We start from the raw sequence: 27938 nt of genomic DNA, 5'->3' as shown, positions 1-27938 counted from the left end.
AATCTAATAGCAAGAAAGTGGTTCGCTCTTTAGGAGAGGCTGGAACTGGATCTTTAATGCCTACTGAAATATTTTCTGTCTTACATCTCTTCTTTCCCCTATGTACCCATCTCATTGTTTTTCCTGTGCTTGCCCTTTCTGTGAAAAACAAATTAACAAATCTGTCATGCTGTCCCCTTGAGGTTTCCCTTTGAGGAGAGAGAATCTTGGGGGCTTTAAGGACTATCAATACAATGTTTATCCTCCTATTAAATTTAAATTTTTTTTAATGTTTATTTATTTTTGAGAGAGAGAGAGAGTGAGAGAGAGTGCGAGCAGGGGAGGGGCATAGAGAGAGAGACACACAGGATCCGAAGCAGGCTCTAGGCTCAGAGCTGTTGGCACAGAGCCCCATGCAGGGCTCAAACCCACAGACCAGGAGGTCAATGACCTGAAGTCAGATGCTCAACCGACTGAGCCACCCAGGTGCCCCAGTCCTCCTATTAAATTTTAAACAATCATCTGTTTTACTGATTCAAGAAATTCCTGGTAAGTACTGAAATTAGGAAATGTATATGGAGGTACATCGAATACATATCTATTAGAATTTTGTGTAGGCTTCTCCGGACTCCATGTTTTCAGCTCATTCCCATTTCTAAGCTGTTGAAGAAAAAAGAGTATGCAGAAATGAGTTCAGAGTGCCTAAGCCAGCTTTCTCAATGAAGCCTATGCAGATGACCCTTTTTTTTATGGAAAACTGATATAGTAAGGACTGTATTTTAAAGCTTCCTTTTCCAGTTGAATTATTAAAAAATGAGTCCATTCTTTTCAGGAAGAATCCTACTTTTGGTACGGTTTTCTTGGTTGTAGTTGCCTTTGACTTGAAATTTGAAGTCTTCCACCAGAATGAATGCTGCAGTATTTTTGCTTCTTAGTAAAAAATTGTTTTCAGATTTATGCTCGTTATTTTGAGCATAAAAGATTTGTGACCATGGCAATGGTTTTCAGTAACACAATGGCACTTAAGTTGCAGTATTAACACATTGTGGGGATTGGTACACTTTTTTCCTGCAAATTCAGGGCTGCTGAGAAAAGTGATTCAGTCCATGAAAGCCTTGGTAGAATTAGTTCACTTGTACATTTATTTTTAACAACTCAAATTATTTGCGTAAGGACGTGCAAGTGTCCTTGTGCAGGTAAAAGGCTGCGTGTTGAGGAAAAAACACAAGATTAGGGAGTAAGATGCTTAGCTCCTTCTCTCCTATGACATTCCTATGTGCGACTTAACAAACCACTTTCCTAGGCATTAGCTATAAGATGTTAAGGTTAAGGAACATCTAAGGTTCCTTTTAGCTCTAACACTTTATTTCTATGATAAATGTTAATTGTATATATACACATAAACCCCCATCTAAGGTCCCTTTGGCTCTAATGATCTATTTCTATGATAGATGTTAATTGTATATATACACATAAATCCCAGTTTCTTACATAAAGGTAGAAACAAACTGAATAACTATGTATCCCATTGTCTCCCATTGTAAATGATCTCTACTCTCCCCTCTTCTCCCTCTCAGGGAATTCCAAGAACTCCAGAAAGGATTTCAGAAACCAAGGTTAAGAACTGATTTCCAGCATCCTAGAAACTATGATGCAATAGCTGCTTAGTCAATGTTGTTTTCACTTCCTTCCCATAGTCCTATTCATGTTAATAATATTCTGAGCTTTCAGCAAGCAGTTTAGAAGATTTGAAATTTAAAAGAGGAGAAAAGGGAACATGAAATACTATTTTTAACTATGGGGAAGGTCACTATTTTTAAAGAGAAAATGAAGAGCTGACTCCCAACTTTTTAAGGTAGAGATGATCTTCTGCTCCCTGACGCCTGCCATTAAGACTTACTTTTTTATGAATGAGTGAACAAGAGAAAAAATGAACACTGAATGGCATTTTCAGGTCCGGCAATGAAAAGGTAAGACTGCAATACTGAAATAAACACGAGTTGAGGAGATGGGCATTCCAGATACAGTGTGGTATGCCAGCCCTCCAGTGATATTCATTAAGTCTCTTTATTTCCCTACTTTTTTCTTTCAATATCTGTAAATTGGAGAGTCTGGACTAAATCTACTCCTAAGCTCACTTTTAACTGTAAATATACTGCTTTCGGGATATATGTCCGTTATGTAATATAAACAGAATTTTTCTGCATGTAGCTATTATGCTTTTAGTTCCCCAAAGTAGTTTTACCTTTACCTCTAATATCTGGAATGGACTCAGGGAATGCAAATTATTTGAATATTTTTAAGCAAATATTTCCAAAGCAAAAAATTTGAATATTTGTTTAAGCAAATTATAGGAAGAAATGTAAACTTTCAGGTACTCTCCCTTTTCTGTTATTTCCTATCCTTTAGAAAACATCATAAGCAGGACTTACTTTCAAGATTACCTCCCAAGTAGGTAAACTTCTACCTGTGGATAATTACCAACAGAGGAACATTGCATTTTAAAACCAAACATAAAACCAATGAAAACAAAACAAAACTTTTCATAAAAAATGAGTTAGAGTAATAATTCCTAACAAATGAAAAGGCAAACATGGAAGTTATTTTCACAAGGATGATAAGTAAGCCAAGATTTTCCTCTTTTACAATCTCAATTAAGCTGTAACATACACTCATGAAAAAGATAGTCCTGAATGTCCCAGAGGCACAAAAGAGGGTGGACCTACTTAGTTTATTTCTAAATTGTCAGCTCTTTTTTTTTCTATTCTTTCAGTAAAATAAACTGTTTTGCTGAATAAGAGGGTTAAGAAAAGGCCTGAGTGAGTCACTCCAATTTGTTTCCACGTTCTGAACAGTCAGTAAAGAAATTTATTGCCTCATTAGGCATTTTGAGTAGATTTCTGGAAACCTGGGTGACGTAAGATAGAAAAGTAACCTAGTAAGACGGTTTAAAAGCGGTTGCAGCTGAATTTGTTTTTGAAATTGCCAGTTGCCTGTTAGACGGGAATGACATAGCGATTTGTTTCACGAAATGGTGCCAGGCAGCGGGCTGGTTTCAAGGAGGAAATTGTGTCTATTTTCAGCCCGTGCTAGAAAATACTGTAAGATGACAGAGGCAAGATGATTGGAGGAGGGCCTTGGGCTCAGTAATGAGATCAAGACTAAGCTTCTTATGAGCGGAAACAATGGAGGCTGTGCCATCGAGGCTGGGTGGTGAGCTTACAGCCCGCCGCGCACACAGGGGATGTCCCGCTCTTGTAGCCCCTGCTCTTTGTTTAGCTGATATTTAGCTAAGTTCAAATACAGATACTTAACATAGGACCTCCCTCACACTAAGGCATCTGTAACCACTCTACCTCGGGTTGGGAGCTTCAAAGACGCATTAATAGTCAAGGGAGCATAGGTTCTTTCCTCACACTGTCCACTCGCAATCATCTTCCAGAGTTAGAAAGGAACTTCTCTTTAATTTCTTTTAAAAATGACTAAAAATTGGCAGTAGCTAAAGTATTATTTGTTTTTGAACAAAGGAATGTCGAATTCACTTCAAAATGTAAACAAGCCAGGAGGCAAAAACTCTGAAGGACAAATGATTTATTAATAAGCAGGACACAATGACTTGCTTGCCCAAAAGAACTTTCTTTTTGTATGTTTAGCAGATAAACACATTAATCATGATCAGTCTGCTCTATACCAAAAGAGAATTTGATAAATTAATCACATCCAACCATAAAACAAGGGAATTTCAGGGAATCTTCTAGATAAAAGGAGTGGAAATGTTTGTTTCCCATAATGAAAAGAAATGTGTGTGTCTATGTGTGTGTGCACATACATACCTACACGTATGTATACGCATGTACATATATAGGCTAGACATACGACATTCTAATGAACAGGTTTGAGTTTCCATAAAGTTGGAGAATAATGGGATAAAAGGGAAAATAAAGATTTAATTTGAACTCCTTTTTTTTTTTTCTTGTTAGTAACAGAAAGATTTCTCAGCCCTGCTTATGTTCTAACTACAAAAGATTCCAACGTTGGGAGAGATCTTGGGATATAAAAAGAAGGAAATATTTTCTCCACCATCAAATCTTTCAATTCTCCCAAATGGCCAACAGCCTGTTACCAGTGTTCTGTTGAACATCCAGAGAATAAAAGTTGAAAGAGATGAAAATATATGGTGACAAGATGCTGAGGGGGAGATATGGGGAAAACAGGCCTGGATTCTTAACCCAGCTTTGCTAATCTTTGGCAGTTTCCTCATCAGTAACATGTAAGACTTGGACTGAATGGCTTCAAATTGCCCTCGAAGTTTTAAGAACCTTAAAGTTCTGAGTCTACCTTGGTGGTCTGGAGGAGATTAAAATCCACTTAAAACTTGAAGGAAGGAATTAAAAGCAGCAAAATGGTGCCTTTCCTCATTACTCCCTTTCTAATTAACATTATAAAAGTTTCAGATCTGAGATCCTGCCAAATTTAAAGGTCTGCTGTTTTACATCTATACTCTTCTACATCCAATTATTTCTCCCTAAGAAAATATAAGATCAGTTATTTCTTAATGATTATTTGTTGACTATGATGCTCATTGAGCTTCTTGTGGATAGTGCAATTCAACAAATATTTAATTAATGGCTACTATGCATTGGGCGGGGAGAAAGCAATAGAAAATACCTACCACTTCCCACCAACCCTCTCTTAAAAACATAACAAAATGACAAATAGTCCTTGGTTTAGGGAACTTAGAGTGTGCCTGGTACCAGAATAGTCATTCTGAATAGTTATTCAGAAATATTTATTCAATGATTGTGTTGATATACTGAAGGAAGTAATTAGAGTACAATATTACAAATCTGTATATTTAAATATATATATATTTAAATATGATACATGTATCGCTATTCAATGGAGTAGGAAAATCTTTGCTTAGAGGAGTCATGGAAATATTTAGAGAGTGGTTGACATTTCAGCTGAGCAGGCTCAACAACAAATAAGATTTCAAAAGCACATTTTTAACAAAGGTAACATACCAGTTTATGGAATGTTTGTGATTGATGAATCCATGTTTTGTGGAGAGTGGTCATAGGTTATAGGAGGTGCGGACAGAAAGGTGGTTGGAACAAAATTACCAAGAGTTTTTAAATACCAGGCTAAGTAATTTAAACTTCATATTACGAGTAGTTAAAACTTCATACTATAAATAAAAGGAAGTAGGGGTTTTTTAGTAAGGGAAAAAGGGAGATGGCCAGGTTTGTTTTTGTGACTTCTGATCCTTTCTGTGTGCCCAAAGTCTGAATTAGACATTTTAAGAGCTTCTCCAACGTTTCCACCCATGTTCCAGCAACCAAATGAAGTCAGTCTCTACCTTCTAAAGTAAGTAATGTATGATGTTTACACTATAGCATTGAATACACCAAGCAGACCTTTTCAAATGACACATCCCTCTTCAGCTTTCTGGACATTCTGACATGTCTTCTGTCTTCCTAGCTCTTTTTCCCCCCCATTTTGTTTAGACTTACAAATATACCATGTGGATTCCAGATGCCATTCACATCCTAACATAAACTCTAAGGACACAGAATTATGACAAATTATATAAGCCAAAATAAAAATAATAATAACATTGAAAGCCAGGAAATGTTAATAGTGTGAGCTCTGGATCCTGACAGCCGAGGTTTAGGTCTTGGTTTTGCCACTGACTAACAGTGACTTTGACCAAGTTATTTAAATTCTGCAGCTAGGTTTTGGGGATAACATTACCTTCTCTTCCAGAGTTGTCTTGAGGATTAAAAAAGTTAATACAGAATATGGCTTGACCTATATTAAGCAGTCCATAAATCGTTGTAGATGTTGCTGTTACTGTATAATAGAGGAAGTTTGTAGAATCTCTGTTCATCCTTTATGATGTCTTCTTTCTGCCTCCGTGAGTGATGCTGCTTCTTTTTGGGATGACCTTAGTCCTTCTCAACATCTTCTACAAGGAGCATGCATTCTTCTCTTTGCCAAAATCTATATTTCACTATGATTACATATCTGAATCTAAATAGACATTCAAATCTTTCCATGTTAAATCACACCTTCTTGTTCTAACCAAACACCAATGTTTTTGTTCTGTTACCTTGTTCATTTTTTCCTTAAAATGGTAACTATTCCCCTCCAAATCTGCTTCTTACCCATGCATTTATTCAAGGGCTTTTTTTTTTCCAGATGCCTCGTTTAGTTTAGTAGTTCAAGAACTATCAAGTCATTCCCTTATCTCAACACACTCCCCAATTTGAAAAGAAAATCTCATTTTCATTAATGCTTCTTCACAGATCTTATTTTTGGACGACTTTATTAATCTTTATGGGTCTTTTCTAGATTTCATTAAGATTTTTACTTCCTTTTTAACTTGTGAAGACAAGATTGGGGCTCAGCTAAATTAGAGGAATTAGAGCATGGTTTAGAGCATCAAGTCCCAGACTGGGCTGAGTGTTCTGGAAACAACACTCTGCTTACCAGAAAGAGCCGTTTGGGAAGACATTGCTTCTTCTACTACAATAGTTCTCTCCACCATCAACTCTGACAATTGTTTCTTTTCAGACCTGTGTGGTTATGTGTTAAATAAATCTAGGGGCGCCCGAGTGGCTCTGTCGGTTAAGCGTCAGACTCTTGATTTTGGTTCAGGTCATGATCTCAAGGTTTGTGAGATCAGGCCCCACAAGGGGCTCTGTGCTGACAGCTAGGAACCTGGAGCCTGCTTGGGATTCTATGTCTCCCTCTCTTTCTGCCCCTCCCCTGCTCACACGTGCAAATGCACATGTGCACTCTCTCTCAAATTAAATAAATAAACATTAAAAAAATGTAAATAATGATTTAGAATGGGAATCACCGTAAAATGCAAACTATTCTTGTTATTAAACTAAATTTAACTGTGATCCAGGATTTTAAAATCAGAGTAAAAAATGACAAAGAGAAAAGCAAAATCTGTGATGGATTTATTATTGATTTTATTGCATTGCCAAGGTCAATTAGAACTGAACTGTTATGAGTAATATTAGTATTCTATAAAATATTAAGATCTTACTACATTATTTGTTTTCATCATTTAATAGAAGTAGTTTTGGTTTTTGTCTTCCTCCTTCAATAAAATTAAGCAGCCCAGGAGATCTTGCATTAATGCAAGAAAGTTGGATTGATATTATTAATTATATATCATTTATATGTTGTGGTTGTTCATCATCACTGGGCTTCCAATATGCTTTAATTTTATTCAGTGAGAGTAAATTTTGTGTATCTGAGCTATTCAAAAATGAATGTCATTCCAGGGTTATGGTAGACCCCACGGCTCTTTGGCCTTATGTTGCTCTGAATACCACCTCCCCTCTCCCAAATTGCTTTTCAGACTAGTTAAGTCATCTCTAAAACAGATCTCCAAGACTGACGTATAGGCTATGGGATGATAATAGATTTGTCATACACCAAAACCAGAAAGAGTCTCACCACCTTAAATGTGGTGAAATTGTAAGCAAAAAGAATACGTAAATTAGCATGTCTGGAGGCCCTTTTCAGACTGCATCACTCTCCATCAAAAATGTTGCAGGTAAATAAAATATGTTCTTACTGAATAATAAGTATAATATGTGCAATTTATTGTCATTACAAAGAGTTTTTATTGTATCTGAAGAATTCCACAGAGGGCCATTACAAATCCATTATAGTATTTTTAGTTAGTGATCTGCTCTGCTTCCCATTTTATGCAGTATTAGACTGATATATGCATGTCTAGATCAGGCCTGGTCCAATTCTGCATACAATAGTTTAAGAGGGTTTTCGTTGCCTTGTTGGCTATTTCTTAAAGGTGCAAAATAATTGGAGTAAATGTCATGCTCTTTAAAAGGTAAAAGTTCAGTTTAAACTTGAATGAAGGTTAAGTTTTTATTTGTAATGACTGAAAGAAACAGATTTCCAATAGGAAGGGCTTTATAGTTATAATATTAATAATTGAGTTTCATAAGAATATCACCACTTACCTCTAGAGAAATGGTTTCTACTTGATGTTTCATTGACTTTCCATGATGTCTCCACTCTCTCACTTGGAATTCACAGTCCAGGTCTCAACTTACATTTTTACTACTTTTATGTATAATCACTTTTTCACATAAGACCTTCTTTCCACCCAGGCTCATCTTTCCAATTATGTGGATTCCACTACCTTTTTTTTTTCACTTTTACTTATACTTTACTTTCATGTAAACCTTTTACTTCTCCAAACACCTTTTCTAACTGCTTCAATTTTTTACTTTCTCTGAACACCTTTACTGTATTCCAATTTTTTTCCTGTCCTAGAGAGCCATTAAAATCCTCCCTTTTCTATAAACCTTTTCTGCGAGTGGGAATCTTTTTCTTTCCAATAAGATTATGCATTTGCTATCTTGAACTGATTACACCTGTAAGTAGGACAGAAAGGGAGTGTACACCCATTGAATGGCCCTCATTTTCCATGGATTTTGCTAGGTGTTCTACATTATATGTCTCATTTAATTCACATAGCAACCAAGGAATATGGATCTATCTTGCTTGATATACAGATGGAGAACCTGGGGTCTGGTGAATTTCAGTTACTTTCACAAAGTCTTTCTGGTAGAAAGCAGCAGAGCATAGATTCAAACCTTTCTCTCTTTTGCACCCAAACCTGTGTTTTTTGTGCTCAGGTGTCTTTCCCTCTAGGGGGGTCTATTTCATTTTTTCATCTCATTGACGGCGAGAATTCTATCATGAGAATTTTTATCCTTTTAGATAGCTCTCACATAGTTGGCCTCCTTTTGGGCCTCAATTCTGCATTTAGGAGTCCTTGAGTAACTCACAGGCAATGTTGCCCTTTATGCTTTTCCCATTTTAACTCACTTAAAACAAGGTATATATTCATAGTTGGAAATCTTATGTTTTCCCCTGTAAGCAAAAAAGAAAACATATGAATAATGAAGGAACTTTCAGAAAAACTTGCTATATTTTCAAGTTGGTCAGGAATATAAAGGAGTTTCTTATGTTTTCTAAGTTTAACTTGTAGTTATTGTATTCTTGCATGGTTGATAATATTTCTTAGGTTACATAGCTTTGTGTTCTCCTGTAGGCTAAGACCCATTTTTCTCACATCATCTGAATCTTCACTGGGCAAAAAAAATCTTCAAAGAGATACGTGGACTTTGAACTAAACTCAGTCATGCTTAAGAAAGTCAGTTTTAATACCTTACCTTGAATTTGATATCATTTATTTTTATTTTTTTTTAATTTTTTTATTTTTTAATGTTTATTTATTTTTGAGAGAGACAGAGACAGAATGCGAGTGGCTTAGGGGCAGAGAGAGAGGAAGACACAGAATCCAAAGCAGACTCCAGGCTCCGAGCTGTCAGCACAGAGCCCGAAGCGGGGCTCGAACCCATGAGCTGTGAGATCATGACCTGAGCTGAAGTCGGACGCTCAACTGACTGAGCCACCCAGGCGCCCCTAATTTGATATCATTTAAAGAGCAGTATAATTCAAAAAATTTTTTTTGAATGAAATAACATGTTTGAATACAATTTTAAGACCTATGCTACTCCTGTGTAGATGGAGCAAATTACAAAAGAAGTCATTACTAAGCCCATAAATATCGAAGGAACTTGTAGAATTCCTAACAAACAACTTGGAATTGTCCATCTATTGTTTGTCATTTTATTCTAAGCCAAACTCCTAAATAACTTGCAAGAAAAAGCTTTAGATGATTGGATAATATTTCTCTATAATGTCAGCATAAATCTCCCTCTAAAATGTAATACAAGCCAAACAGGAGCTGTCTAATATTACTTATGCTAAATGAAAAAAAAATTATGCGGAGTCTTTTGTCAACTACTGCATGTTAATTGTGTAAGATTAAGGTGAGAGCTAAGGAAATTAAAACAGAAAATAGAAGGCTTTGTTCTCAGTCTCATGGGATTTGCACTGTAACAAAGAACACAAGGCATTGGCTTCAACAGAGATATATTCACATACATCACATCTCAAGATATCATAACTGCCGAGAATGAGGCACAGACGAGTTCAGTAGACACTTCCATGGACGTGCAATTTGAGAGGAGGCTTCAAAGAGGAACAGGGTTTTGTTAGGTAGAAAGCAGGTGATACAACCTTTTGGACAGGAAGGAAAATGTACATCAATCTGCAGAAGTGGCTTATTAAAGATATGTTTGGAAGAGACATCAGATTGCCTAAAATGGAAACTTTGTTCAAATAACAGAATCTTGTCTTCTTTCTATATATATTTTTTCTTACTTTACATCTATCAGTTGACCACTGTTTTTGACAAGTACAGACTAATATATTTTAATATCTCTGCACTTTTATCAGGTGTAAGACATAAGCTTTGAATTCTTGGACACAAGTGACCCATTTCTTTGAGGGTCTAACCACTTGACAAGACCCACTGATCTCAGCTGCTAGATGGTTGATCACTTTGCTCGCCATGAAACATCATCCCATGAAGCTATGTCCTAAGAGCACCAAAATTTTTAGCTTCTTGAGAAGCTAAACCAGGAGTGTTATGGTTCAATTCCACACCTTGTCCAGCTGTGCCTGAACAGCTTGATTTCTCATCCATTTCATGTTGAACAGAAATATTCTCAGAAATTCTTTGTTTCCTTTGAGCTACCAAGATTTTGGCCTGCCTTTTTATTGGTCATTTCCTGAAGGGTTTGGGGTATTTGACCACTTTAAATCATTTCTCTGAGAACCAGCACATCCTAAAAATGGTCTAAGGCTTGTCCTTTGATTATCAATAGGGATCACCTTTAGAGGAGTCGCAGAAGAGACCAGATTGAAACAGGAATCTGTCAGGTTCCCTGTTGCATGTTTTTAATTCACACACCCCCATGGCTACATCCAACAGAGGTGACCTGAATTTTCGCTTTGATGTTGCATACCATGAATTCCCATAGCAGGTCAGGAACAAAGGGAGAATTTTAAAGCTATTTTTCTAACATTGCCTTAGCAGATACTGACTAATTGTATCCCAGGAACATGCTCCTGATTTTAGAATCATAAACATCAGTAGGACTCAAGATGCTTGCAAAGTGATACAGTGACTTTGATTCCTCTTGGGTGGTCAAAACACAGCATGTGTGATATTTTTATAAACTATGGTTCACAGAGCACATAGTTCTAGAGCATTTTGTTTTCATTATGTTCGTGTCAATGGAAACAGTTGTGCTTCCTGATGTCTTACTGAGATGGCCTCTTTGGTAATTTTAGGCTACTTTCCCAAGGATACTGCATGTTGCCTGACCCTTATTCCTGAGGAAATAAGTAGGACTTGGACTGACTTATGGATAATGTACTTTCTTTAAGAATGGCAGAAGGAAAAATATCAGACTAGGAGGCACTCCAGAAATAATAATGGAGAATCTCATCCTGTTTTGTAAACTCTTTGTACTTTGCTCTCTGTGAGTTTTGTGGGAATATTATTTTTAAAGGGCCATTGTACTTTGGAAGATATTACGTTGCATTACATTTGGTTTAGAGTTAAGGAAGAAAAATAAGATATTATTAACAAGTTTGTAAAACTTGGCTTTAGTATACCTATAGGAAGTTTTTGAATGAGTGCTAATTTTGAATTTACAGGTCAACATTTTTTCTTTCTAGCAGTTTTATTTGGAATGCCCCTGGTGATATAAAGATGGGAAAGAACAATACCCACCCAGTGCTTCCCTTGAAGAAATTCCAATATTCTGGAAATCAGGTAAAGATAAAATACAGATACCATTAGGAATGCACATTCTCTTTGTAAAAGAAAGTTTGCTCAAGAAGATATTTACTATCAAATTTATATATCGCTCGTGTACAAACTCTGCATCTAACATTTGTTTTATGAGAGCATTGTGTTTTCTAAAGCATTCATTCATTCATTAACTTAGTAAAGTCATATTAGTACTACTATCTATGTATGTGGAAATATTTTGAAGAAAAAGAGGACATATGCCTATTTGATTTAACTTGGATAATCCTAAACAAAGAAAAGAGGATGGGGTTAGGTACATTTAAAGTTTCTTTAAAAAGTATCTTTTATTTCCACCACATAACTATATACACACCTACTTAGAATGCAAATAAGTTTAGAGGTTAAATACCAAAGGAAATAAACCCTTTGGCACTAGTGCAGGGGGTCAACCACTTTCAATTTCAATTTTTATTTTTCTTCTGTGTTTCTACATATTGTGCATCCATCTGGGTCATGACTCCTCAACTTAGATCTCATTGATTGACTCTTGCTGGTACAGATGAAAGTTTAAGCTTTCTTAAAATCCCCACGTTCTTTACTTTATTCTTTATTCTTCCATTATAGCTATGTCACATTTTAGTTTGAATCCATATCTGGGTTTTTAATTATTAGGACTACACAAAAAGCATTTGCTGCAGAACCTGGTGACGGGATATGACAAAAAATTATTGTAGAACTTTTTTCTTTTTCTTTCTTTCTTTTTTCTTTTTGAGAGAAACAGAGAGAGAATGACCAGGGGAAGGGCAGAGGGAGAGGGAGACAGAGAAGGAGACAGAGAATCCCAAGCAGGCTTCGCAGGGCCAGCATGCAGAGCTCTATGCAGGGCTCGAACTCATGAAACAGTGACATCATGTCATGACCTGAGCCGAAATCAAGAGTCAGACACTTAACTGACTGAAACAGCCAGGCACCCCAGACATTTTTTCTTTAATAACAAGTGTTTCACTTATTTTTCTTTTTTGCCCAGTTTCCTTGTCTTCCTTTCTTATTCCCTCCCTCTCTTTCTCCTTTTCTTTCTTACTTTCTTGTCTTTTCTAAGTCTTCCCCAAGGCTCCAAAATTTTTATAAGATGCTTCTCTATTCAATTTTTTACACAGGTAAGTTGGTTACATAATCTAGTTTTTTTTCTTTTTCTTTTTTTTTCCTTTTTTTCTTTTATCTTGAAGAACACCCTCCTGGGAGCCACTTTTCTCCAACTTTTATCTTCTCAGGTTGCTCTGTAAAGTACCCTATAAGAAGATGTTATCCAGAGTTTTTTTGGATACCATCCTAAAAATTTATATTTCCATTTTATGATGTTGTAGCCTCTTCTAGAAAGTATGTCCTCGTTTTATTTAGTTATCTCTCTCTCTCTCCCTCTCTCTCTCTTTTGGCTGGAACTCATGTTCTAGTAATGTTTTGAGAAGGGTTCTACAGGTGATAAACATTTTATGAACTTGCATATTGAGAAATGTTTTTATTCTACCTGATTCTTGATTGAATCTTTGGCTGGGAATAGAATTATAGATTTAAAACATTTTTCACTCAGAAATAAAAGCATTTTCCCATTACCTTCCAACTTCCAATGCTGTTGCTGAGAAGACCAATGTCATTCTGATCCTGATATTTTGATTAGTATTTACTTTCATCACTAACAAACTTTGAGATCTTCTCTATATTTCTGGTGTTATAATTTTATCAGAATATGTCTGAGTGGGTTTTTCCTCATCCCTTGTCTTGAGACACTTGATAGATCCTTTCAATCTGGAGAATCATGCTGTCAATTATAAGAAACTTCTTTGGGGCGCCTGGGTGGCTCAGTCAGTTAAGCATCCAACTTTCAGCTCTGGTCATGACTCAGATTCGTGAGTTCAAGCCTTTCGTTGGGATCTGTGCTGACAGCTCAGAGTCTGGAGCCTGCTTCAGATCTGTGTCTCCCTCTCTCTCTCCGCCTCTCCCTTGCTCATGCTCGCTCTCTCTCTCTCTCTCTCTCTCCCTTTCTCTCAAAAATAAATAAAAAATAAGAAAAAAGAAATTCCTTATATTATATCCTTAATAATTTACTTACTAGCATTTTCTCTAATCTCCATTTCCTGAATTGCCAGTTGTGGAGTGTTGAATGACCTCTATTGATGATCTAACTTTAAAAAAATCATTTCTCTCTTCTGTTAGTCTTTTTGAATTTATTCCTTATTATCTTCTAATACTTCTACTAAAATTTCACTTTTGATGATCATATGTTAAATTAATATTATCCTTTTATTCTCTGCCTGTTTCTCTTATGTTTTATTGCATCCTGTCTTGTTTCATCAAGGCAACACCTTTTCTGATATGTGGGGTCATTATTACTACTTCCTTACAATTCTCACTGTATATTCTCTATTTCCCTGGGTTCCTTCTTTTCTTTCACTTAATTTTGTTTCCTAGTTTTTCCTTGATGGATTCTCAGTGATGATCTTTGACTTTTAAATCATATTCTTTTTTTTATTATGAAATTTATTTTGGTTTCCATACAACACCCAGTGCTCATCCCAACAGGTGCCCTCCTCAATGCCCATTACCCACTTTCCCCTCCCTTCCAGCCCCCATCAACCCTCAGTTTATTCTCAGTTTTTAAGAGTCTCTTATGGTTTGGCTCCCTCCCTCTCTTCTTTTTTTTTTCCTTCCCCTCCCCCATGGTCTTCTGTTAAGCTTCTCAGGATCCACATAAGAGTGAAAACATATGGTATCTGTCTTTCTCTGTATGACTTATTTCACTTAGCATCACACTCTCCAGTTCCATCCATGTTGCTCCAAAGGGCCATATTTCATTCTTTCTCATTGCCACGTAGTACTCCATTGTGCATAGAAACCACAATTTCTTTATCCATTCCTCAGTTGATGGACATTTAGGCTCTTTCCATAATTCGGCTATTGTTGAAAGTGCTGCTATAAACACTGGAGTACACTAAAATCTTATCTGGAATTTTGTGCAAAGGGGTGGTACTTGTCAGCAGGTTGGATTCACCTGTGATCTACTGGGTTAGCAGTTGGCTTTTTTGGTGGACAGGCACATTAACATCTGTATCTGAGGTTTTTTCCCCCTTTGTAGTAGTTATTTACTCAAGAGAAAAAGTCTTAATCTTCTGTTTGAGGATATAAACACTTTGAGAACATCACAGTTCTCAATGTACATAGACTTTCGTGTAACCTTTCAGTTTTTGGTATCACATCCTTTTGCTGCCTTTTCCGTTATAGATGGGGGTCATTCTAGTTCAATTTCTCCATATACCATTGTTTTCCTTTAAGAGTGAGAAGGGTTAGTCCCTTGACCCCCTTATAGTAGATGTGTGATCATAGGTAGGTGTCTAACTATGTCTCTTTAAATCCTTCAGTCTCTTTTTAACTCCTATCCTCAATCCCACCTTTGACAATACCCAGATATTCCAATGAGCTCTTCTTGCACATTGCTATGTGGGTATGCTTGCTACTTTTAATTATTATCTCCTATTTACACAATTTGTCGTTCTTCTACTCTGTTAAATTAAATGCCATTATTCCACTTTTTGTCTTTATATATATTATGGTTTAGAGTTATAGTAGTCTCTATTTTAAGAAAATATTTGAGTTTGTGTGTTAGGCTGATGATGGTTCGCAAAAATATGTCAAGGTCCTCATTCCCAGAACCTCTGAATAGTACCTGATTTGGAAAAATGGTCTTTACAGATATAATTAAGGATTCTGAGATGAGGAGATTATCTTGGATTTTCAAAGTAGGCCCTAAATGCCACCACAGGCATTAGTGTAAGAGAGGCAAAGGAAGGAGATTTGACACACATAGAGGAGAAGGCGATACAAAGATGGAGGCTGAGATAAGAGTGATGTGGCTTCAAGCCAGAAAATGCTGGAAAATACAGGAGCCACCAGAAACTAGAAGAAGCAAGGAACAGATTCTTTTTGCAGAGCCTCCAGAGAAAACATGGCCCTGCCCAAAAGCTTTATTTCATCCCAGTGAAATTGATGTTGAAATCCTGGCCTCCAAAACTGTAAGTAACTTAATTTCTGTTGTTTTAAGCCCCCAAGTTTTTAGGAACTTGTTCAAACAGTCACAGGAAACAAACATAGTTTGTATTAGAGTTTCTTTTTCTCCTTTATGCTTTATGATAATTTTTAAAAGGATAAAGAAAGAGATATTTATTTCACCTTCTTAAAATTGGAATCATTTAAATCTTTGATTTAGGATAGTTTCATTTCTCATAATTTCATACCTTCCATAATGAGGATGCTCACTTTCAGAAGTATTGGAGCTTTCCAAGATATGAAATTTTAACACTGTCTTCATTTATTTTTCTCCCCTTCTTACTATATAGTATCTCTTCTTAAACAGATCTTACTTACTTTGCTTTCTTCCCTTTCCCCTCTTTTTCTTTTCTTTCTTTTTCCAACAACCTATTGATTATTTACTTAATGTTAGGCATTGTGGTATGCTCTGAGAATATAGAACCAATAAAGCTGTTTCTACTGCCTTCCAAGAGCTTACTAAGGAGCTTCCAAGAGCTCCTTCTATTGATATAGAAAAGGAATAAAAATAACATTTGTTTGGCACAAAACATAAAATCAAAAACAGAAAGAAAAATCAACAACTGAAATACCATACTGTAGGTGTTAAATTAAATGCATGAGCAAAATGCTGTGGTCTCATGGGCCTGAAATGAATAGTTCTACTTGACAGAAACTGAAGGGATCTATGAAGTAGTACCTGAGCAGGGTCTTAGGGGATGAATTGAGATTTTATGAAGAACTAAACAGGGAAAAGGCATTTTATAGAAAGAAACTGCCTCTACAGAGGGCACATATATGTTAAAGAGCATGGATTGCTTTGGCATTTGCCAATAGGCTTGGAGCATAGATTAAAGGTGGGGGAGGATGGAGTCATGAGACTGACTACAAAGGTCGGAGTCAAATTATGATGAACACTTTTTTGCTTGTGTTCAGGAGTTTAGATTTGTTTGATTGAAGTATTCATATAATTTCACTCATTTGTGGAATTTAAGAAACAAAACAAATAAACAAAGAAAAAAAGAGACAAAAAAATACTCTGAAATTAACTGTTGGTTGTCATATGGGTGGGGGGGGGAGATGGGAGAAATAGATGAAGGAGACTAAGAAGTACAAATCTCCAGGTGCAAAGTAAATAAGTCATGGAGGTGAAAAGTACAGCAGAGGGTATATAGTCAATAAGACTGTCATAACATTGGTGGCAGATGGGAACGGCATTTTTCATGGTGAGCACAGTGTAATGTATAGAATTGTTGAATTATTACTTTCTACACTTGAAACTAACACTGTGTATGAAAATATGTGAGATACACACACACACACACACACACACACACACACACACTGAAATATTATTCAACTATACAAAAGAATGAGATCTTGCCATTTGCAACAACATGGATGGGCTGAGAAGATATAATAATGCTAAGTAAAATAAAGAGTTTAGATTTTTGTTATTTTAGAAATGGGAGGAAATGGGCTTTAAGAAGGAAATTGGCATGGTCCATTAGGAATAAAACTGTCAGCAGTTTGATTATCACACTGATGAAGAGAAGCTGGGAGATCAGCTACAAGTCTTTTGTAAGAGACTCTGTGAGCTGTAGATGACAATGACCTGAGTTAAAGCAGAGGTAATGGGGCGATAAGAGAACAGAATGAAGAGATAGCTATGAAACAAAATTGGCAAAGTGATGGAATTTCTACCATTAAGTAGGAATGTTAAGTACAAAGGTAGTTGTCACAGAGTGCAATTGGGTACTGAGGGAGAGGAATCAAATTGAATCTGGGAGGCGCAGAGGACAGGACACCAAAGCTGTTTATTCAGAGAAGGAACAAGTTATTTGAAGAAGAGGATCAGGAAAATAGATTGTGGCAACAAGGCTCTCCAAACACCAGAGACAATCTGAAAAATGGCATGGATGTGAGAAACAGATTGGCTACTGGATCGGCTCTAAGTGGCATCCAAGTGCTGGTATAGAAATTCCAGTGGGGTGTGACAAATGAAGGAACCAGTGAGTGGAAATCTCTGGTTATCTTTCTTCATCTTTTCTTTCCCCAAGTGTTCATTTTTACATTTCTACCAATCTTTATGCCTGGAACAGTTTTTGTCCAGTGGCTGTACTTTCTTCCTTCTAAAATATACTCAGAACTTCTATCTGCCAGGACAACCATCCCAATTTCATGTTCTCAGGAGAAATTTGTATAGATTTGTACAGATTAAAAAATTATATCTTATTGCTTTATCTGTTTGTAGTGCATCATTTATTCATTCAGCACACATTTAGCCCATTAAAAGGAATAGCCAAGATACTATGGCTTCCACTGGAATACAAGTACACCGATATGTTCTCTTATTTGGCAAGTGTTAAGAAAAAAGACAACACCTCATAGCATATCTTCATTGTTCTATGCACCTACAAGTATCTTGCAACATTTGAATATTTCTTCTTGAACTATGTTCTAGGGAGCAAGAAAAGAATAAACTTTGTAATGTGTAATCTGTGTAATATATCCCAAAGTGCTTCAGCTCAGATATTTACATAACTTTTTAAGTACATGCCATGGTTAGAATCAATTTCCTTTCCATAAAAGCTTCAAAGTTAATTAATTTAGCCAAGAATTGGGGGACAAAAATCACAAACATGGTAACAATTCCCCAATCTAATTAAATAGCAGCTAGGATCTGAAAAACAAATCTTTATTGAACATTTTTCAACTGGAATCACGGAATTTTTTCTGCCTTTGTGTTCAGTAAACCAGCATATGCCCTTCTAATTGTAAGTTTAGTTTTGATCATTGGGATACAAGCTCAAAGAGCTCGGCAAAGTAGTATGTTGCCTAGGGTTAGCTCTTTAGGGTTATCTAACTGAAGAGTCTAAGTTTTAACATTAGCATGAGCAACCAGAGTTTTGCAGCCTAACAAGGATTTTAGAGCCAGTGATATAGAGTATTCAGTTGAATTCAGCATCCTTGATCCTGGTAGGCTTGCCTTTCTTGGCAATATCCTCTGACCCAGGATTCCCCCTGGATAGTACCAAATATCCTTATCTAAAGCCTGACAATAGTTATAAAGAGGTGAATATCATTTTCACGTGTTGTATGATTTTATTTTTGTAGGAGTTTCCAGACAGAATATTTCACCCATATCAGAATGAATGTCTTGACACTCTAGGGATTTGGGGCACCAAAATCTCCAAAGGGAAGAAGGAGGACATAAGGTGGGCCACAGGGAAAGATAACATTGGGTGGAGTGGTCTTTCCACACTTCTCAAGCTGTAGCATACAGCGTGTTCTTCACTACCTGCTTGTGAGAGCCCTGGTTTATCTCAGACATTCTTCCACAGGGGCCAAATAGAATCTCGCTCTCTAGTTCTTGCCTGAGCTCAGCCACCCTATGTGAGCCTTGATATACTAGCATGCATGTGCCTAATGCTTCTGCTCTCTTTTCCTTGATTGAACTTGTTACCACTCTATATTCCCCAGGTGTTTCTGGGGCCCACGCAGATTTAGCTGCCAGCAGCTAGAGCAATGAGTCAACTCGATGGAATCTATTGACAGGGTGCATGGGGAATACTCAGTATCCCATGTGTGATCAAAAATAATTCAGATAAAAGGACCCCAGTTTAGCCTTGGCCTCACAGCAGATCCTCACCTGAGGGACTCAACACTTGCCGCTTGTATGGATTCCTATGGAATCAGGCCTCAGTTTTTACCTCTCACCATGCAGGACACACAACCCATCCCAATTTGTCCCAATTTGTGACTGTGTGTGTGTGTGTGTGTGTGTGTGTGTGTGTGTGTAATTTGTAAAGTTCTTTATTTTCTGTGATCTGAATTAAACTCATACTTTCCAACCACTCTAGCATTCTCAACCCCATCTACCATCATCTCCAATCCAATTAGGCTATTTTCTACATTCTCTTTTAAAGCCTCTGCTTGTAGGATATAGCAACTTATGTCAGAACTGTTTACATACATGCATTGCCTATACCTCTTCAGGAGCCATGTTTTCAATTTCCTTCCAATCTCCCAGTCTATTCATTCATTTATCTTTTCAGATTATGCCAGTTTATCTGTGTGTGTGTGTGTGTGTGTGTGTGTGTGTGTGTGCATGTCTCTTTCTGATTCTGTCTCTGTCTCTGTTCTCTCTCTGCTCTCTCCTCCCTTTTCTTCTATTTCTAATCTCCATATTTTACTTCCTTGTTTTATGGTTTTTGTTTTAACAACATCTTTAAGTAACAGCACCAGACTGCTTTTATATATTTATTGAAACAACAAAGTTGTTGAATGAGGTGATTTTGGACAACCTGGACACTTGTTCCTCAGCAGGAGATTTTGCTTTTATATTTCAATACTTTGTTCAGCTTTCACTGTTTATTAATGATCCATTTATGTAGAGTTCTCTCTATTTTCTTTTCCTTTCCCCTCCCTCCCTCGCTCCTGTCCTCCCTCCCTCCCTCCCTCCCTCCCTCCCTCCCTCCCTTCCTTCCTTCCTTCCTTCCTTCCTTCCTTCCTTCCTTCCTTCCTTCTTTTTTCTTTTTAAACAACTTCACTCAACTCCGTACTTGCTCACTCACTTTGCTACACATATCCTAAACTACAGTAATGTTCTTTCTTACTTTCCTACTGCTGCACCAATCCATTGGGGACCACACAGACTGGGAGGGTCTCAGACATGAGTTATTTTAGATTGTCCGGGAAGATCTAATTAAGGGTCAAAGTAGTAGATGCTGGGGGTGATTGTCATTGAGTGAAAGATGCCTGTTGCCATAGGCTCTCAAAGGAGAAAACAAAGGCTTTTTGCATACACGAAAATGATTTTATATATAATTTAAAATTTTTCTTGTGGATCTAAGTACCAAATTAGAAACAGTGAAATGGGAGGGAATGGGAAAATTTTCAATTAATTATAAGGGAAGACTCATTCCAACTACTGACTGACTATATTTGAGGGAGTAAATAATCCAAAATAAGTTGAAAGCATCAAGATTTGTGATAAACAGAATCCTCGAATTCATAAGATAGTAATGCCTGCCTCTACTTTTGTTTAATGAATGCTTCTCTCTTATAAAAGAAATACAGTTAAATTACAAATAACTTAGAAAGAAAACAAAGAAGTAAAACAATCCAGGATTCCGCTACACAGAGATGACAGTTGATATCAACATTTGGATACCTGATACTTTTATTATATTCACAGACACCTATTTTACAAAATTTGAGTCATGTATTATGTGGGGTTTGTTTTATTCCTGCTTTTATTTACCTGAAGTTCACATCTCATAACTTTATATAATCATTATTTTCTTTTACATATTTTTAATTTTTTATTCGAGTATAGTTGACACACAGTGTTACATTAGTTTCAGGTGTACAACTTAGTGATTTGATAAGTTTAGACATTATGCTGTGTTCACCACAAGTTTAATTACCATCTGTCTCATTACATCGCTAGTATAATATCAGTGACTATATTCCTTATTATTCCCGTGACTTATTCATCCCATAACTGGAAACCTGCATCTCTCTTCCCTTCACCCACTTTGTCCAATCCTTTACCGTCCTCCCCCCCGGCAACCATAACTTTGTTCTCTGTATTTATAGGTCTCATTCTGCTTTTTGTTTAAATAGCTACATAAAATACCATATTAAAAATTGATATATTCTTATTTTCAATTTTATGGGGCAGCTATAAACAGCTTTGGACAAAAATGTTGGTCTGTGTCACTGAAGACTTTCTTACTAAAGAGTCTTGAGTTTCTTAAAAAAGAATCTTTGATACAGTATATCCTTGATATAATATTACTGGGAATCATGCCCCACCTCAGAGCCTTTTCAACAGTGGGTGCCTCTCTAGAAGTGTTTTCTCTCATGTATTACCTTGTTGGATTCTTACACTGCGTTTTGAATATTGGTCAAATGTTACCACACCAGAGAGACATTTCCCTGAGCACCTACATAAAATAATGTCATATCCACCACCTCTGTAATCATGCATTATTTTTCATCTTAGTATTCAATAGGACCCAATATGTTATGTTTATTTTATTTTCTGTCTCCACATTTTAGAACCTAAGCTAAATGAGAGAAGAAATACGGTCTATTTTGTCAAACAAAACAGTGCCTCAAATAGCTCTTGGCACAGAGTAAGTGATTAATAAATATTTGCTCAATAAACAGATAAATAAAAAGAAAAACGTAGGAATTTTGGTACCTATAAGCTAGTTCCTTTCCAGAAAGCTTGTTCCAATTTAAACATTCATAAGCACAGAATAATCTACTTTGAATATTAATTTTAAAATTGTCAAATAATAGGAAAAAACATATACTAAATCTCAGTGTTTGGTTTAGTTTTCATTTTTTTATTTCTTCTTACAATTATCTGTGCCTCTTATATTTTTCATTAAAATGTTTCTTTAAAATAATGTGCAAGAGCTTATATGCATTGTGTTGAAATTTTTCACACTTTTATGGACATTTTCCTCTTTCATAGTATTCTTTTAGATTTTCCTTATGTTTTATGACATCTTAGGCAAAAAAAAAAAATGTGTCCAGTAGAACATTCCAAGATTTCTTCCTCTGAGCTCACCAGCAATATTGCTATAGACTTCAAACTTGTCTCCCTACTTTTTTAAGTTTGTCATCCATATCATTCATGCTTTTTCAGTGTTATTTATAATCTTTCAGTTTTTTCCTTATCCACGATTCCATTTTCTTTTTAAAAGTGTGTATTTCCATTGTATTATCTTGTTTTTATTTTAGGCCATTTCTTTCTTCTTGTTTTGGATGATAGGGCTCATGTCTTCATGTATTCTATTTAAAATGCCCCCTCTCACTTATTTTAATAGATGATACATTTAGTTATTGCTATCCTTTTGATAATCTTCTTTTCCCATTGTCTCTGTTGTGTTTATCTATAGGCCCTCATTTTATGTTTGTTTTCTACTTGCTCAACAATAAATCAGCCTAGATCTAGATCCAATGTCATGTTTACAACCAGATGACACCTGTTGTTTTCTTACTATCCACTTCTTTCTGATTAAAACCCATTTATGCTGGTCAAATACCCTTCCTGTCACCCCAGCTGGGTGACAGGTTGGTGTGCAGACCTCCCAGCTAGAGACTAGGAAGCCGACATGAAGTCTGACTTTGCTGTCTACCTACAGTGAGTGGTCTCCTTGGTCCCCAAACTGATAGTTTCACAAGCAGGAAAAGCTATACTTTGTAATATGTGTTTCTCTTCCCCATCTTCGTACCCTTGCTACCACCTACATTGCTTTAGCTAAATTTGGGGAGGTTTAATGTGTCACATGCCAGGCCTCTCCCTCCTGTTTTCTGGTTCTAAGGCCAAAATATGAAGAGATGGTATTATAGGGATACTACTCTATGTAAGTCAAGAAGCAGCACCTTCTATTGATTCCAAAGTGATTTCATGGCAGTCCAAGGTTTTAGTGGAAGAGGTCCATGGATCTGAATTAGTTAGTTAAGAAATGTTGAAATGTTTTCTTGGCTTTCAAATGAATAGGGTTAGTTCGTCTATGTGTATAGACCGTGTTGTTTTCTTGTAGTTTAGTAACATTAACTTTAGAGGGATGGTAAAGAAATTGCCTTGATTCATCTTAGTTTTTAGAATTATCGTAAGCTGTGTTTTTCTACGTAGGTGCTTTAAAAGAAAATGTGCTGAAAGCAATTTGTGATGGCAGACTGCTAATCAAATGTCTTGAAAACTACAAGTTTGATAGCAATGTTTTTCTAGACTTATTTTGGTTCATCTATTCTTTTACCCCAAATTGACTATCTTCCAAAATATTGCATATGATTAGGGAAAAGTACATAGATGCAGGATGGAATTACTATGGGAAATGTCAGCATCATATAACAAGTGGCTAATATTTTGTTGTTATTATGTAATGCTTAGAAATGACATCTTTATCATTTCATATAGAAATATTATATCCTATCACTTTGAATGGCTTCTTAACTAATTGAAACATATGACAGAGTTTTGGTGATAAAGTTATCTGAGCTATTGAAATACTTTAGATGAATTTGGCAAAAATTATCTGCAGTGTTTGATTAAAGCACCATGACATCTAGAGTAACAGTTCCTCCACATAAAATGAAGATGGAAACAGAGTGGGGTCAAACTGACAAACTTATTTTCAGTAGCATCCTGTTAGCAATCTTCTCAATGTAAGATACCACACTTGGGCAAAGGGGATTCCTTTTCATAAGGTGTGTGTAATTCAGAAATGTCTGTGGTCATTTTACTCAATGGCCACTATCTACTATGACATCAGCAAAGCTCTTTCGAATGCCGGTGTATGTCTTGTCTTTTAAGAAGGTTGTTGGTGGCCTTTCTACACTTTATCTGAAAGTCCTTTGTTTAGTGCAGGTAGAAGCTCTGTTGTAGCAGAGGCCAGATCCTTGGGGCGGATGATTGTAGACTCCTGATGCATATGGCTGGCGTTTTTGTTGACTGACTCTCAGGAGTTAGTTGTTAGTCTTAAATGAGGGAAACAAGAAAACAGAGTTTGTTCTTTATAACACATGAATATGGAACATAGAATTATAGAATGGCATTGAGTCAGAGAAATTTCTAAAGACGAGGTATCTTTCAAGCAGTGATTAGAATTCTTGATATTCTACATATCTGGTAGCTAAAGAGTCCCAAATGCTTTTGAATAATGCTTGTTTTCAAAATATGAAACAACCACAACTGAATCACTAAATGGTGTCAAGTCATTATTGTAATTATTATTTAACTTAAAAAAATTGTTACTACATGGGAAGAATTTTGGGGAGGGATTTGATTTTCTTTATAGAGTTACAATTGCCATATAACATATTAGTTTCTGGTGTATAACATAACGATTCAGTCTTTGCACTAACTTGTTTTATTTTTTATACTTATTTAGAATCAATGTCAACCTCCTTTCCAAATCTGTCAGTGACTCCTTTTGAGTATTGGAGAAAGTGGAAACCCCCAATTTCTGTCTTAGCTGTCCCCTATAACTGATTTTGACACTCTAATTACCACATTCTCTGTTACTACAGTTTCCCAAAATGATCTTATCCACCTTATAGTACTCTCTCATCCTGTGTCTTTCACCTATCTTATTCATTCTTGGATTTTTGGTTTGTTTTATTAAAGTCAGACAATGTCCAATTTGAAAGATACTTCAGCTGGCCAAGTAAAGGTTAATGAGATGGAAACATTAAGTTTAGCATCCACATGGAATATCGTCATTCCTATAGAGCGTGGCACCAGGTGAGGCTTTGTGGCATCATCAAAGGCGAGAAAATGTGGTTGTGGCAAATCCATCTTTGAGTGATGGCTATTTTGTGTGTGTCTGGGGCGGGGAACTTTGCTAATATAATCACTGTAAAGCACGTGTTCCTTAATTGCATTATAGTATTCACTAGCATGAATTTGATTTGAAACAAAATTCCCTGATATCTCTGCATCATTAACTTATTGATAATGATGGTGGCTATTATTTTTGAGAAATACACAAACTTAATGTATGAAGTTTAAATGCATCTGTAGTTGTAAAAACATGCTTTCCTCTTTCATGTTCGCTTATTTTCCTTTATGTTGAAGTCTCCTTTTTTGATATTGATTAAAGAAAGGAAGCATTTGTCTTAACTTGAGAACAAAATGGAATTCTAATTAAAGTAGTTACAAGAAAAGAAAAATCATGACATTAAGATAACATGTAATCTTGGAAGAGTTTAAAAATTGCAATTTCTGTCTCCCAAAGTGGTATGATTTTGATTCCCTTAGGCATAGAGAACTTTGTTTACGGTGGTTTAACTTTGCAGTTTGATAGAAGTCAGTATCTTCAAAAAACTAAAACAAAACCCAGGAACTCAGGGATGGAGTGATACCCGTATCTGTGTGACACATTAGCTATTTTGTCAGTTCTATATTCCCAAGTTGGAATTTAATATAAAAGAAATACCTGATTACTTTGTTCTAAATCGTGTCTGATCCAACATGGAAGAAATAGATTTGGGGGGCTTTCTTATTAGAAAAAAATCGTATCTTTTACTGAATGAAATAGTTCCTGCAAAAAGCAACTTGGAATTCACCTTTGGTCTCCTTCCTGTCTTTAGCCTATTTTCTATAAAAAAGGTTTCTAGATTTTAGGGTCTGCTTAGTTTGGGTTATCTCAGCTGTAATAAGTAGCCTTGGGACCCCCGAAGGCACACCCCACACACTTATGCTGCGTGACCTAAGGTCACAAGTAATGGCCGCAAGCTAATTGATTGAGAAAGGCTTGTCTGGCGGGGCCTCTTTGCGTCCTCTCTTTACATTCCTTAGTCCTGTGAAAGAGGCACTGGCCGCTCAGCTAGCAAGGAAGGAAAAAAGAGAGGAAGTTTCTCCGCGTTCTGATTACTCTCTGAATTCCCTTGTAGCGAGCTTACTTCTCTCCACCCACTTCTTACCGAGAACTTAATTTGAAGGTGAACAACTTAAAGCCTGTTCCCAGAGAGGTCCCCGAAAGGTGATTTGAGTGTTTACCGAACTGAAGGAACAAATTACCTACTTGAGGCGGTGGGCAGCGTACGGAAACGCTATTAGAAGTTCAGCAAAGTGCACAGCTGCCTAATACCGAAGCCGGGACTCAGATTGATAGGCAAATCAGCCAGCTCGTGGAAGGGCCCTCTGGGTGGCGGCTCCGGGCTGGGCTAGTGGGTGCTGGACAACTGTAGGCAAAACAGAAATGGAGCAGGGGCAGCAGATAGCACACTTTTACGCCACGCAACTGTTGCTTTCGCATGGTGAGTGCAGATTTAAGATATTACTTAAAATATGCTTTCTGTGTGGTGAGACAAGTAACGACAATCTGTTGTGCCTAGAGGGAGATTCTAGCAGGATCATTTCTTTTGAGTTCTTAGGTGATCTGGTTTTGTTTCTGCTTGATTTCCCATTAAACTTGGCAGTGCTGACAGAGAAAGACAGTATGTGCCTTGTCTCGCGTGTCCTTTTTCTTAAAACTGTCCTTTTGTTGAAATCACGCTTCTCTTCGACCTGAATAAATATTGTTTTAGGCAAATCGTCTGTGGAATAGATAATGAAGGAACAGCGGTGTGACAGAATATATGTAAACATTGCATTTGGTCCCACTTCGTGTCCCTTCCGCACGGCTTCGTGTTCAGCCGCCTTATCTCAAGAATATACAGCCCAGGCTGTGTGAAAAGAGCTTTGTGCGAGAATTCCTGCCAGTTAAAGGGTCAGGGCCTGTGCGTTATCTGACGGCCAGCAAGACTCACTGGGGTGTCCTCTTATTTTTTAACCTAAAATAGGAAAAAAAAAAGTGCATCTTTACATGTTAAGAAGTAAGTGTGTTTTGAGTCCAGCAGTTGCCTTCTTATAGTTTATGGTGTGTTATTCCTGGCAAATTGTTTAAACCTCTTTTGAGAAGGAGCATGCAAACTTCTTTTGTTTCTTTTTTTGCCTTGTTTGCTCACATTTCGCTGTAGAAACTTTGCACACAATTTTGTTGTTGTTGTTGTTGTTTTGAATTTTAATTATCTTGAAACAATACCGAGTAGTTTTTATTTCGGTGCAAATATGTTGGAAGTTAGTTGGCTTGCTTTTTCTGGAGAAAAATACCTCAGAGAGTAAATGGTGCTTAATTCCTAGTTGAACCAAACTTATAATCGTATTTTAAATGTGCTTGTTGTTGTTGTTTAAATCAGAGGCTTTAGGGAGTGTTCCTAGAAATGTTATAGAAAAGATTCTTCTGCAAAAACTGCAAGTTCAGTATTACAGCTTTAATAAGTGCCAGGACATTATTGCTGGTGTTGACTTTGTTGAAAAAGCAGCTTTATGAACAGGGTGACTGCATTCGATGTTACCAAATGAATGAAGTGAAAAATGTGTCTTCCATAATGCTGATTCGAGAAAATAGAGAGGTCCGTGTTATGATTGTGTTTCACATTGATTTAAACTTTTTTTTAAAGAACAGCTCTGTAATGCAAATTTTGAATAATCATTTTGAAAAAAAATAAAGTCAGCTCTTTGTATTTTGAAATTTATAGTTTCTGTTTGCTAAAGTAAATTAATAAATGGAAACAATACATTGAAGTGATTGTGAAACTATAAAACTTTACAATAAAGACAAGAAAGCTTTTAAGGAAGATGGAA

General features: G+C 36.5%; 1 long non-coding RNA gene across 2 annotated transcripts in view; it reads left to right on the top strand.

Annotated features, from left to right (window-relative positions):
* The window catches only part of LOC128315365 (uncharacterized), a 309189-nt gene that overhangs the window by 155133 nt on the left and 126118 nt on the right, over positions 1-27938 (top strand). For both annotated transcript variants that reach the window (XR_008298137.1, XR_008298136.1), the window contains exon 6: positions 11629-11725. This is a non-coding gene — a long non-coding RNA (uncharacterized LOC128315365). The remainder of the gene's footprint in view (positions 1-11628; positions 11726-27938) is intronic.

Source organism: Acinonyx jubatus, chromosome C2 (genome assembly GCF_027475565.1).
Source record: "Acinonyx jubatus isolate Ajub_Pintada_27869175 chromosome C2, VMU_Ajub_asm_v1.0, whole genome shotgun sequence".
NCBI lineage: Eukaryota > Metazoa > Chordata > Mammalia > Carnivora > Felidae > Acinonyx > Acinonyx jubatus.
The sequence above is the reverse complement of the archived record's forward strand: the minus strand, read 5'-3'. Positions and strand labels throughout refer to the sequence as shown.